The sequence below is a fragment of the Drosophila willistoni genome, chromosome 3R (assembly GCF_018902025.1).
Source record: "Drosophila willistoni isolate 14030-0811.24 chromosome 3R, UCI_dwil_1.1, whole genome shotgun sequence".
Lineage (NCBI taxonomy): Eukaryota > Metazoa > Arthropoda > Insecta > Diptera > Drosophilidae > Drosophila > Drosophila willistoni.
Genome location: NC_061086.1, coordinates 31137520 through 31150289, shown reverse-complemented (window position 1 = coordinate 31150289; position 12770 = coordinate 31137520). Strand labels below are relative to the sequence as shown.

At 36.5% G+C, this 12770-nt stretch overlaps 1 non-coding gene across 1 annotated transcript; it reads left to right on the top strand.

Moving 5' to 3' along the window:
* The first annotated feature begins 12206 nt into the window (after positions 1-12206).
* Positions 12207-12288, top strand: Trnas-gcu. Its single transcript has one exon. It is a non-coding gene; the product is annotated as a tRNA-Ser (tRNA).
* Positions 12289-12770: the final 482 nt, after the last annotated feature.

Here is a 12770-nt window from a genome sequence, read left to right as displayed (position 1 = left end):
TGTGAAGTAATATGTTTTGCAATTGTTTTTCGACAAAATGGGTGTGGCATCTCGCCTACACGGTAAAAAACCTGTTTTTTGCCCCAAAAAGTATGCTAAGTACCTCATTAAACACAGCAGAATTATACAGATTTTAAGACACACACATAAATTTATAATAAAACAAATCTTCTGACCGACTTTTTTAATTTCATCTTCAGTTTTATCAATAACGTTTTTCTTTTAAAAGTTATATACACTCAAAGTCGAGCAACAATATACAATCTATAAATTGGCATAAAAATATTTGGCATAATATTTATACTTTTAAAAATTGACTTAAGTGCTCAAAAAACGTCTGAACACTCCATTGTGCACACTAACTCAACAAGTTCCACACACTAAAAAAAAACCCGCTCATTCTTTTTGGCGCTCATTTTTACGTTTTTTGTAGAAATACAACAACGACACACACACACACACACACACATAAATAGCAATAAATAAAAACCATACATAGTTTACATTTGTATATATAAAATATTTCAAATTTAAATTTCTTCTATTCCTATTTCTTCCACTTTAGTTTAGATTCTATTTCAGAGGGGCATCACAACTGCATCGTTTAATTGTCCTAAGTTGCCAGGGAGTATGGGGGGATTTTTTTCGTGTTTTTTTTTTTTTTTTTGCATGGCATTGCTGATAAGAAACGTAAGCAGTTGTTATCTCTCATATATTCTCTCGCGCTTTTTACACGCACACACAGACATAAGCATGTAAGTGGGTATGTGTGTTGTCTCGTGATGGAAAATTTCCCAAAAATGCATTTTGCTGATAATGACCACGTTGCACGTTTTCAATATATGCACTTGTGTTACTCTTTCAAAAGGCTCCACATACCCTTTCAAATCGATCGTCAATTTTTATATCAAACACATAGAGCTGTTAAATCTCCCAAGAAACAGATTTTTTCTCATACACGAGATATCCAAGTAGAATTTCAGGAGTATTTGGATGACAATATTCAGAACATTCCTAAAATGTGATAGAGCGACTGCTTTTAGGGAGAAACCTTTCGTACTAGAAAGGTTCCTTCTTGTTGTTTAAAAATAAAAGTGATCTTTCAGTTTGTTTCTCAACTCAGATAAATGATTTGAGACCCAAAATAAAGTTAATGCACTTTTAGTTTTGAAAATTTTTGCATCTATGATTTGTTTTCTAAATTGATTTATCACATTTTCAATGCATTTCTATTTTTTTTGAACACAACTGTATGAACAATAAGAATTTTGACTATTAAATCCAATCTGATGAACACAATTTTGCATAATGAAACGATTCGTTTATATTTTAAGGCAAACACTTGATACCGAGAAGTAGCCAAGTTAGTCAGTCGGCTTTACCAGTTTTTCAGTTTCCCTAGACTGGTTGTAGCACTATGCGAGTCTCTCTTATGGTGTGTGTGTGTGTGTGTATGTTTTTCTTAATGTGGCCTGCCACATAAATTTCACAAATTACACTGCTAATGAAGTCTAGACGCAGTTATTTTATGGATCTTTAAAATATATCCGATGTTAAAAATTCCTTAAGGTGGATTAGAAATGATTACAAGCGAACGCATTTATAAATTAAGCAGATGGGCTGAAATTTACTAACAAATTTCTTTCAAATTGTCCTATTCTTAGATCTTTAATTATTTAAATTGTTATGAAGTTATACTTTATTGCCTAACCCATCAAACATCGACATATTTCATTAGTATTGCAGAAACGCCTCGATCATCGACACACCTCCCCCCTTCCGCACGGCTTGAAAACTTGTCCATATACATATTGAAGCTCCATTCTGCGCATGGCGCGTGGCTCATTTGAAAAACCGTCGTCTCGTAATTGCTGCCAAATTTGACGGCTAGACACGCAAGACATTAAACTCAGGTTTCAACTGTGAGCCAAATGTCGTACTTTCCATCATTCTGTTGGAGAATTCTCCAGCCAGAGGAACCAATTAGAATGAGTAAGAGTGACGAAAGTTGATGCGGTCAGTGGTCGGTGGTCGGTGGTTCTTGTGACGTTGTAGAAGAATTCGAATAGCAATTTGGGTAGTCTTAGGGGGGATCATATTTCCTCCATCTACGTATACTCAACTCTAAGCTCTCTCTCTATCTCTATCTCTCTCTCTCTCTCTAACCCACTCTCTATGTATACAAACGACGACGTAGTAAAAAAATTAGCGCTATGTCGGCGCAATTGCCATTAGAGATGGAGCACTCTGCCTGTTTCGCTGATCTGGCCTTCAAAAAATTATAATTTCTGCCTTAATGTCTCGACGGAGTGGAGTAGGATGAGGATGTGTAGGGTGTAGGGGCAGGGGGGGAGTTACTCGATGTCGACTCGCCTGATGTTTGTTTACCAGTCTTTCGAATTATATGAGTGTGTGTGTGTGTGTGTGTGTGTGTGCGGAATGTTTGTTCGCAGTTATAAATGTATCGCATATAGAATGTAGAATTCGTGCATTGTTACTAACAATTTGTTAGCTCAACAATTTATAAAGCCAAGTCGAAAGCCTTAAACTCGATTGTTGCCATAACTTGTTCACAACTAGACACTGCGAATCTATTACGGGGATGATGGCTCATTTCATATTTATTCATATTCTTTACAAATGCATATTATCTATAGGTTTCAATAACATATTTAACTAAGGGAAATTTCTAGGTGCCCATTTCGCTGGTTATTCGTTAGTTTAGAAACTTTAAGACGTTCAAGTAAAAACTTCTAAAGGGGTCTAAGCAGCTACAGTTCGTATGAATAACGTATTTAGTATAAATTTTTAAATATATGTTCTTAATAACCAAATTTTTCATCTTTCTGCAACGCCAGCTGAAAAAAAGCAATTATTGATCTGAAATTTAAACTCTATAGTCTTAAATATATGTATTTACTATGTTTTAGCCATGAATCAGTTAAGAATTTTAGATTTCACATTCCAAAAACTTTTGATATTTGTTAAAAAGAACATTTTTGTTTTGAAATTCCCCTTATTTGTTGTAAATTATTTATTGTTTTAGAGATTGTAGCCTATAGCATGAGAAAATCAATTTAATTTAATCATAACTTTAGATATTTCGAGTTTAAACCATAGTTTATAGTAGTTTTAAAAACTTCTTTGGAAAAAAACATCTGGGAAATACGCAAAAGCCCCACCAAAATAAAAACAAAAAAACTTGTATCACTTAATGGCGCGAACAACTTGAAGCATTAACGGTATTGAAGCCAAAACAAGATCCGAGAGTGGTCTTTTGATAATCTATAATCAAAAAGTTTAAAAGACACCTATACAGTGAAACATACTACATGCATACACAATTATAGACAGCTAAAAAACGAGCCCCCCAAATATGATCACACTATTACCATACACTCGCTTACACATAATCAGAAACGACTAGCAGCAATTTGAAGGCTTTCAAGCTTTCGTAGTACTCTCGGGGCGTAGACCAAGCCTTTAGTTTTCGTTGTTGTTGTTGTTGTTTTCTGTACCGGTTCCCCGGTAGCGTGTGGCATTAAAAATGCAAAATATCGCGTAAGCGTTATCTCTAATTTATTGAGATTAAGTCGAACTGATTAATTTAACGACGTAATTGATGCAGCCGCAAAATGCAGTACAACTTGAATATTGACGCAACGCGAACTTCCCCTCCCACACACCACACCACCCCCTGCCCCTTCCAAACCCAATTCAAACACCATTTGAATTCTCCTTGATGAAAGTAGTACGTCTTTCGATTGCGGTCAGTGACGGAAGCTGCCATGAAATTCTTCTCTAAGAGTGGAACAGCGGGTGTTGTCGAAGGGGGGATGGGGGAAGGGGGCTAGGTAAATACATACGTATGCAAATAGAGGTAATCGAGAGTGGCGCATATGTAAATTTTTGATGAAGCACTTCCTGAAGTGCCGCTAGAAGATACAACGAGATATGCCCAAGTCCCCCCAGTGTTCGCTCTCCATCCAAATGGCATCCACATTCGCTCACACAACAACACACTTGGCATCCACATATAAAAATTGCCCCACACACATAAAACCACGTGGTCTTTCAAGTTCAGCATAAAGAAGAATAGCGCAAAAAAAAATAAAACAAATACAACAAATCCATAGACAAGACAAAGAGCACAATAAATAGGCAAAACAAAAAAAAAAATAAAAAGCGTAAAAATAAACACATGCCATGAGAATTGAGGAAAACCACATGCTACTAAAATATTTCAAAGCACAAAACCAGCAAACCAGTTTTTTTAGACAAAAAACAAAAGAGAGAAACAAAAACAAAAGCAAAGAAAGCGGAAACAAATGCAAAAGAAAAATAAAAACAAAAACAAAAAAATAGTAAAAAAAATATGCTCGAGCGCGGTTTATGTAAACAAAGCGTAGGAGGGAGCAGGCGGGAGGTCCACGGGTATCACTATGATAGTTGGGGCAGGCAATTTGGAGAGAGAGAGCGCGCGAGAGTGAGATCAGAATGAGAGCGAGAGCCGGCTGCTGCATGATCATTTGAAAGAGAACGATAAGAGCAAATGGCAAAACTAAAATTCAAGTCAAAAAGCAATTGGGGGAGAAATATGTGGCGAAAGATAGATAGAAACCATAAAATTGAAAACCTAACCTTACCTAATGTGGCTATGAGCACGACACACACACACATTTCCAGACACCTCATGAATTAGCGCAAAAACGTGGTTTCAGCCGCTATTGCGTCGCAGCCAAAAGAAGAAAACAAAAACAAAAAAACGCTAGAAAAAGAGAAATATTTACAGAGGAAGGTGTTGAAATTCCACCGAAAAGCTTTTGATTTTAAGAAAAAAGGCCGACTAACAACTACAGATAACGAACTTAAATGAAGTTAAAATAAAGCCTACAAAGTGTGGCTAAGATACCAATCTAATGAAAAACGGAAAATTCACGTTCTTGCGTTCTTCTATCCTGTCTAGCCACCTGTATGATTCCATTTCAATTCCACTTACGCTCCACAATTGCTCTCTCTTTTTTTGGGCGACGCTCTTTGGCGATTGCTCTCTTTGTGTCAAACATTTACCCTCACCCCACCCCCCACATAGAAACGAACAAACCTTTTTTGCTCCAAGTCTTTGGTTTTTTTCTCTCTTTCTACCTTACTCAACCCTCAAATCAAACATCACTGTGTGTGCCAGCTCACTCGCACCCTTAGATTAAGTGAGTGTGAGTGAGAAGGTAGATGGGCAAGGACTTGCCAGGTACATAGGACATACATGTGTGTGCGCGCACTTTCTTGACACACTTTTGGGCCGCGACTTGACTCGGTTGTCGTCGGCCGTTTAACAGTTGGTTAATATTGCCTCTGGAGCTGTTGGCTTCCTTGGTGGGTGTGGCCGTTGAATGGAAATTCTGGAGTCTGCGCATCGCATACTCGGCTCCAATAGGTTGTATTTGGCAGTTAGTCTTGTTTAATTGCCATCTGGTTGGATCCTGTACGGACCTCCTGGTTGGATGAATGTTTGAATACGTGCGTAGGGAGCCGCTGCTGCTGCTGCTGCTCCGTCACACTTTGACTTTGACTTCGTTTCGGCGTCGGCTTTTGCTCAACTGTGAGGGATACAGCGTTCGCATGCCGACGGCTAAATGGGGTAGGTGGAGGACACCACCCCCCCTCTGCCCGTTTTACGGAGTGTCCTTGGGTCCCATATTATGTGTAAATGGATGTATCCTTCGTTTATTATATACACGTGTAGTGTAGGTACCACAATATGGTAATAGGCTATTAACGTTTGTCGCTTCAATTGTTAGACGAGCCTCCAATTTTCTTTCTTCTTCCCATCTCCATACCCCCCCGGCAGCGAATTTACCGACACTTGTTTAAGCTTACATCACCACTCTAGTCTTTAATTACGAGTAAGGTGCATGGATGAACTCTGAGAGAACAAATAGATTCTAATATATCTCACATTACAATTTGGTTACCAGCAACAACATTATACAACACATAATTGATAGCCATCATCACATCATTATTATTGCCATATCAACAAGTTGATGCCCCTCCCCCACCTTGCACCTCCTGCCCACCCCATGTCTATTTTTGCTTCATTGTCCATTAGGAAATTATGCTCATGCCTGTGTTCGCCTGTTGTCTGACCTACTTAAGTCATTATAAAACCTGTTAATTAAACACTTTGTTCTTGTGGTTAAATCATCCCCCCCCCCCTTCCCCCCCTCTACACCATATGGATATGGGCAAGTGAGCTTTTCAAAATGTATTTTTATATTACATTTTCTTTTGTGTTTGCAATCATTCTCTTTCCTTTTGCGAAAACTTTTCTCCTCTGTCAAAAGGGCGCTGAAAAAGACTCGAATCCTAACCGGGAGGTAATTTGAGATACAAATCTCGACTTCATACATTTTTGCGGGGAAATCCTCTCTACTGTTATTAAAGTCTCCTAGTTTAAACTTAATTTTATAACAATTAGCATTAAAATACCTCAATAAAAAGTTTTCAGTTCTATATGATCAACTCAAATCCTATTTAAACATAATATCACATAAATCCAGGACTGCTTATACATGTATATATATCTTAATACCTTAATTGGACAGATTCGAATATAAAATGTGCTATATAGTTGATGGGATACGTTTTCTATATAATCAAAATGTAGGTTCATTCTACTTAAAATATTTAACAATTTTATAGAGCTTAATTTCTAATAAACCTTTTTTTCCAAGTGAGCAATTAATATAATTTAATTAGTCTTCAATTTAATATAAATAATTGAGCTAAAGTTCCATAGTAATCGGGATATTACCCATACGCACTGTCTTCCATTTAAAACCCACAATTTTGACATGCTCCATTCTATGTATTTCAACTCCATATTAATGATATTCTTGGTATAGGTTTTTGATATATTTCAGTGAAGTCAATCGCTTATCATGTTGCTTGAACCTTATCAATTTCCGACATCACTGCCAATCTACTAACGAGTGAACATGGGCGTAGCAACGAAGAGGCTTTCATAATTTTACTTTATCAATTAACTAAAGACAAGTGAGTGAAATGAAACCGACAGCTGATCTTTCGGAATAAATAAACTTATCTTGTCAGTAATTAAAATGTAAATTCTTTAAAGTTCATTTCAATATGTTTAATAAATTCAATGAAAATCAAATCAGAACAGAACAGAGTTATCCTTTTAGTACCCTTGCTCATAATTTTTGTGGGGGAAATCGGCCATTTGGGGAGAAAAAAGAACATTTGAGAGGGAAAATTGTTCTTGGATATCAAAATTATTTTCAAAAGTAAAATCGTTGGTTCAACTTGCTTATTTTGATGGGAGTGAAATCCTGTCTACGCCTTTGGCGGCACGAGCGTGTAATTGTGGTACCCGCTCACACTTGTATGTAATGCACAACCATTTCAACACAGAGACATAGATATACATAGACATCAGGCACCTAGGTATATATGTATATGTAAGTATTATGTACATATAGAGAAGCCGCACATTTGATGGTTACATTGAACTTGCGAATGCTGCAAAGATATTTCGCTATATTGTTATTGGAAAATTTTGTTGTTTCTGCCGGTCATTATTATCTGTGGAGTGTGTGATTACAATGAATACTTAAAGAACATGTCATGGGAATGGGGAGGAGGCTGAGGGGGTGTGGTATATTCTCGGCCTTGCTGATTAGACTGATGGTACGAACATACTTACTACTCCTCCTCATCAATATGTGTTGCCTGTTGCTGTGTGCAAATGTGTGTAATTGTTACTTTATAAATATTCGTATATACGGAAATGTGCATCAGACAGTCATTGTTTGTTGTAAATATAGATACGAGTTGATTTTATATTTAAATGCAGACGACTTGGACGTATCGGTGAATAGCTCTCTGACTCTGATTCCCATTCTGACTGGCCTGGCGACTATGTCATCTGTCATCTACATATGTGTGTGCCGGTTTGTGTCTGGCGCCTATTTTGCCACTGATAGTCAGAGTTCGGTTGGGCAAGCAATTGGGAATGCAATCGGAATTGCATTTGGCAGAAACAATAAGTGGCTTTATGCACATTGTATGATGGCATAAATGCACATGACTCAATCCTTTCATTTGAACTGTGTTAGATTACAGAATGAATCAAGATTTTGAATATTGAGTTTTAGTTACCAAGCAGCAAAGGAACACTATAAATATATGTATGTGAGATGGAATAAGGTAGTTGCAGCCTAGTGACAACTCCTTTATGCAGATTGGCAACCCAGCAGGAGTTGTGAGGTATTGTGTGAAGTTCAGCAGTCGATGTTCAGCAGTCAGTACTCGGTGTTCAGCAGTCAGAAGTATCAGCAGTCAGCAGTAAGAAGCCGATAAATTAGCAGTACACAGAACCCGAGATTTTAGTTGCACGATTTATAATACTATTAATAAACTATTTTGTGCTGCCTATGATTTAAAATCTTACAAATAAATCAGTAAGATTGACCTGAAGCCCCGCTCAAACAAATTTTTTGATTAACTTCAATAAGGTCGAAATCTAGACAAAATTAATAAACTATAATATAATACATTTGGGGACTCATTTGAGGACTCCATCTTACATGTATAATTAGCAGAAGTTTTGCTTACAATTAAGATAATTAGACTATAAAAGGATCATTTCTAAATGGGATCTTGAAGAAGAAAGCTCACACCTTCCCTTTGTAAAGAATTATTATAGCATAAAGCTAATTAAGAGAAATTAGGACTAAGTCCTCTAACAATTATTGCTGAAATTCTCAATTTGAAAGGATAATCGTTTGGTCAGAAGGATCCTTTCTATGGCTATTCACTACAACAATATTATCAATGTTATATCCGACTCCAAATTTATCTGAAAAGATCTATGAATTTTTTCTTAGAAGGTATAAAGAGATCAATTAAACCAAAGACTCACTATTTTTGACTTAAAAACAATCGAAAAAGGTGAGCAAAAATGCTTAAAAATATCGATATTTCGGGGTGTATCTGGAATTTCAATGCTCCCACCCCAGATCCGTCAATGAAACAATTTCTATATTAATAGGTATCCATTTACAGCTTCTTTAATAAAAGAAACATATCATTTCACTCTTTTGCTCCTGGTAAGGAGGATATACCAAATGCTCGGGGTGGGAAGAAAAATGCGAAATTTTTGTGGCAAACAATAAAATAAGAAGAGAATAGAATGATTTATGGACAGATATTGAATATTCTTTATTCGCTTGTTCACCTTAAATCTAGTTAATATGTTAATTTGATTTGCCAATAAGGAAAACATTTACATTGATTAGTTTGATACATAAATATTAGCAGTTTATTCTCATAATCATAAATATTGGCTAGCATTGACCCTTTTTCCTACTACATACATATATACATTTATTTTATTTTGGTATAATAAACCGATTAAAATGTACAAAATTTACATATGAAATGATGACCCCAAAAAAAAAAGAAGTGAACTAGAATAAGAATAAGTTAAATACGTTTTACCCTTTTGTTGGCCAAGATTTTTGGCAACACAGCTGTCGATGAATGAAAGTCAGAGGGAGAGAGACGGAGAGAGAGAGAGAGATAGCAATTGCCAGGGCAACCGAATAGCCACTAAAAGGCTTAGATAATCCATTAGTGCCAAAAAGGTACAACAAAAAAACAAAAAAAAAAGGAACTAGAAAAAGAAACATAAGAGCTCAGAGAGAGAGAGAGAGAGAGGAGAAAAGAATAAAAATGAAACTAAGCTACATTGCCAGGACGACACAAGGATGCTATGCGTGCGGGTGCGTGTCAGTGTGTGTGTGTGTGTGTGGGTGTGCCACTGTGTGTGTTTGTCGATGTCGACACAGCAATTTGTACAAGTCAAACTCGTTGGCGCCAAAAGTCTACGGCCAAAAGAAAAGTCCAAAAACGAAAGATGAAAATCGGCTTAAAAAAAAAAAAAGTGCCAAGCCAAAGAGTGCCAAAGGTATCCACATACACCAGCCAGGACCTGGGTTACTTTCTGCCTCCCCCCCTCGCCAACTTCTCCCTCCCTCCCCCTTATAGACGTTTCGGGAATAATTTATAACCCGGCAAACTTTGCGTACAAAAGTTTTTTTTTTTTGCTCCCTCTTTTCATGCTACCCTAACCAAATGAAGTAACTTAGTTAAACTGAGACAACAGAGCTTACAAGAGTTCTACGAAAATAGCTTTCTGTACGAAGAAAGGGTATTCCAATATTTAGTTTGATAGATATTCTTTTTTCCCTTTTGCGTTGGTGAGTGAAAACTTTTACACGTTGCGCGGCGTTGGCGATTTTTAATTCTTGTGCTAAATTGTTTAAAAAAGAAAAAAAAAATAGCGATAGATAGGATGAAATGTTTTAAAAGAATTTCGTAAAGCGCAGAACTTTTTGGGCTTTGATCTAACCCCCCTCCCCATCCCCCTCACCTACCCAAAACTCCAACTCCATGTGGCCTTCTTTCAACCGCTTGGCATCGGCAGCAACTAACAAAGTTTGCGGCATGTTGACCACTTTGTCGCCACCGACACTGAAGATAGTTTTTTATTTTTGCCCAGAGAACTGGGGGGAGGGGGGAGAAAGCCATTGGACTCGAAATTTCCGCTTCAGTGTCGATGCAATTTGTATTAGTAAAGTTTTTTTTTCGGCAAGAAGAATTTCGCAATGCCGAGCAAAAGTATCAGTTGGCAATAAATTTTTCAAAAATTGTTCAACGCTGATTTATGCTCAATTAGCGCAACGCTTTAACCAGCCTCTCTCTTGGCCCCCATATCATAACTTCTGACTCACAGATATCCATAATCCTTCTTCGACTACCACTGACGACAATTCATCAAGGGAACTCTTTCGGCACTTTTTGTTGTGTGTGTGTGTGTGTTTTTTTTATGCTTTTGACTTTTATGGTAGACATTTAGTACCAGAAGGTAGTGAGTAGTATGGAGTCCTTCCCCACTCATTTGGTAACTCGTAAAACCGTTTAAGTCGATGCCGACGCCTTTTGGGTAGATTTTATGCTCCGTTAACCCGATAGTGATGGAAACCCGTAACCAAACCCACCAAGACACCCTCATGATCGTAAAACTATACGCGCCCTTCATAAAAAGCGTCAAAGTCAATTTCTTTATCCTTCTTCCTGGTCTTTGGTCTTCACACATTTTTTTTTTTATGACTTAATATGGTTTGCATTTTGCTCGTTTCTTTTTTTTTTTGTTTTGTGTGGATACAACTTTTTTTTGGCATTGCCGGTCGTAAAAATTAATTTAAATTGATTTTTGTGGCTTTGAGGCGTGGCAAAATGTGAAGGCTGAGAACGGCCTGCTCTGGATATGATTTGAGAGAATATGAAACTTGTATTCAGGAGAACAGGTTCAAGGAACTCTTCTTCTTCTGCCAGCTTACTTAGTTAGTTGCTAAGTGGTTTTTGTGTTTATAAGATTTGTGGGAAAGATAACTTGCCACATAAATTCCTCTAACTAATTATGTTTACTATGGGTCTAGGGAACTAAACTAAAAAAAAGAAACCTTAAGCCATTTATAAAGGGAATCTTAGGCCAGAATGGGGATAAAAAGATCTTTAAATAGGTAATTTGAATATTTTTAATCGCAAATGCATATCGTGGACTTGTTCAATGAATTTATAACATTTTTAATTGAATAAGATAAGATGTACATAGATATGTGAAGGAATATTCGAACCATTGAACTTATTTTTAGGATTTTATAGTGAGTAAATTATGGTTTTAACTTTTTTTTATATCACACTTTTGTTTCTATTCCGTTCATCAATCTTCTGTCATACTTTTCGGTCAACCAGCAAACCTAACAAATTGCTGGAAAAATACATAATGACATCGACTTTGAAAATACCCTGTAAAAAATAAAGAGCTTGATGTTCTCTGCAAAGATTGAAAACTTGCTGGCAACTTTGTGATTCTCTATGGTCCAAAATATATAATGCTGATCACGAAAATATATAGTCAGAAAAATATTCCCCCTCTTCTGCTAGTAACTCTTATTTTTTGCTTACCTATTTCTATTTAAAGGGTATAATTAGATAAGAAATTTCCATTCATAAGCATGATAATACAACTTCTAAATTCTTTGATCTACCCTCTTGAAAAATGGGGTTATTGCTTTGTATAATGATAAGAAGGGTTTCAGGCGAGGTGAGGATATAGTGACGAGGTGGCCGAGAGGTTAAGGCGTTGGACTGCTAATCCAATGTGCTCTGCACGCGTGGGTTCGAATCCCATCCTCGTCGACGAGAGTCCTTTTCATTTTTTTTTTTTTAAATTAAGAATTTCTAAACCTTATTGAGAGAGATATGGGAAAAGAAAGACAAAGGTCTGGAAGGAGCCAAAAGTTTGTATACTCTTTTAATATATATTAGTTATAAAATTGATGACAAAGTTATTGATATTTGACAGATTTTTTCGAATCTGGAAGAACTTTGTTTGTCTCTTCATACAGATGGTTAGATAGTCGGATACGGCTATATGAACAACTGAACAACAATTATACCCATTAAAGTAATCGGTATAATTATTGAAGGTATTTAAAAAATTGTTTCATTGATTTTAATCGACAACTTAATCCAACTATCGATTCATAAAATTAAACCCAATCATTTGCTTTGAAATTTGAGGCTGGAAAAGAAGAAAGTTTTAGCTGTTTTGGGTTTAAGAATCAAGTAATTCAAAAACTAATTTGTTTTCTTTTAAACTTTTTATTCTTAGAAAAAGT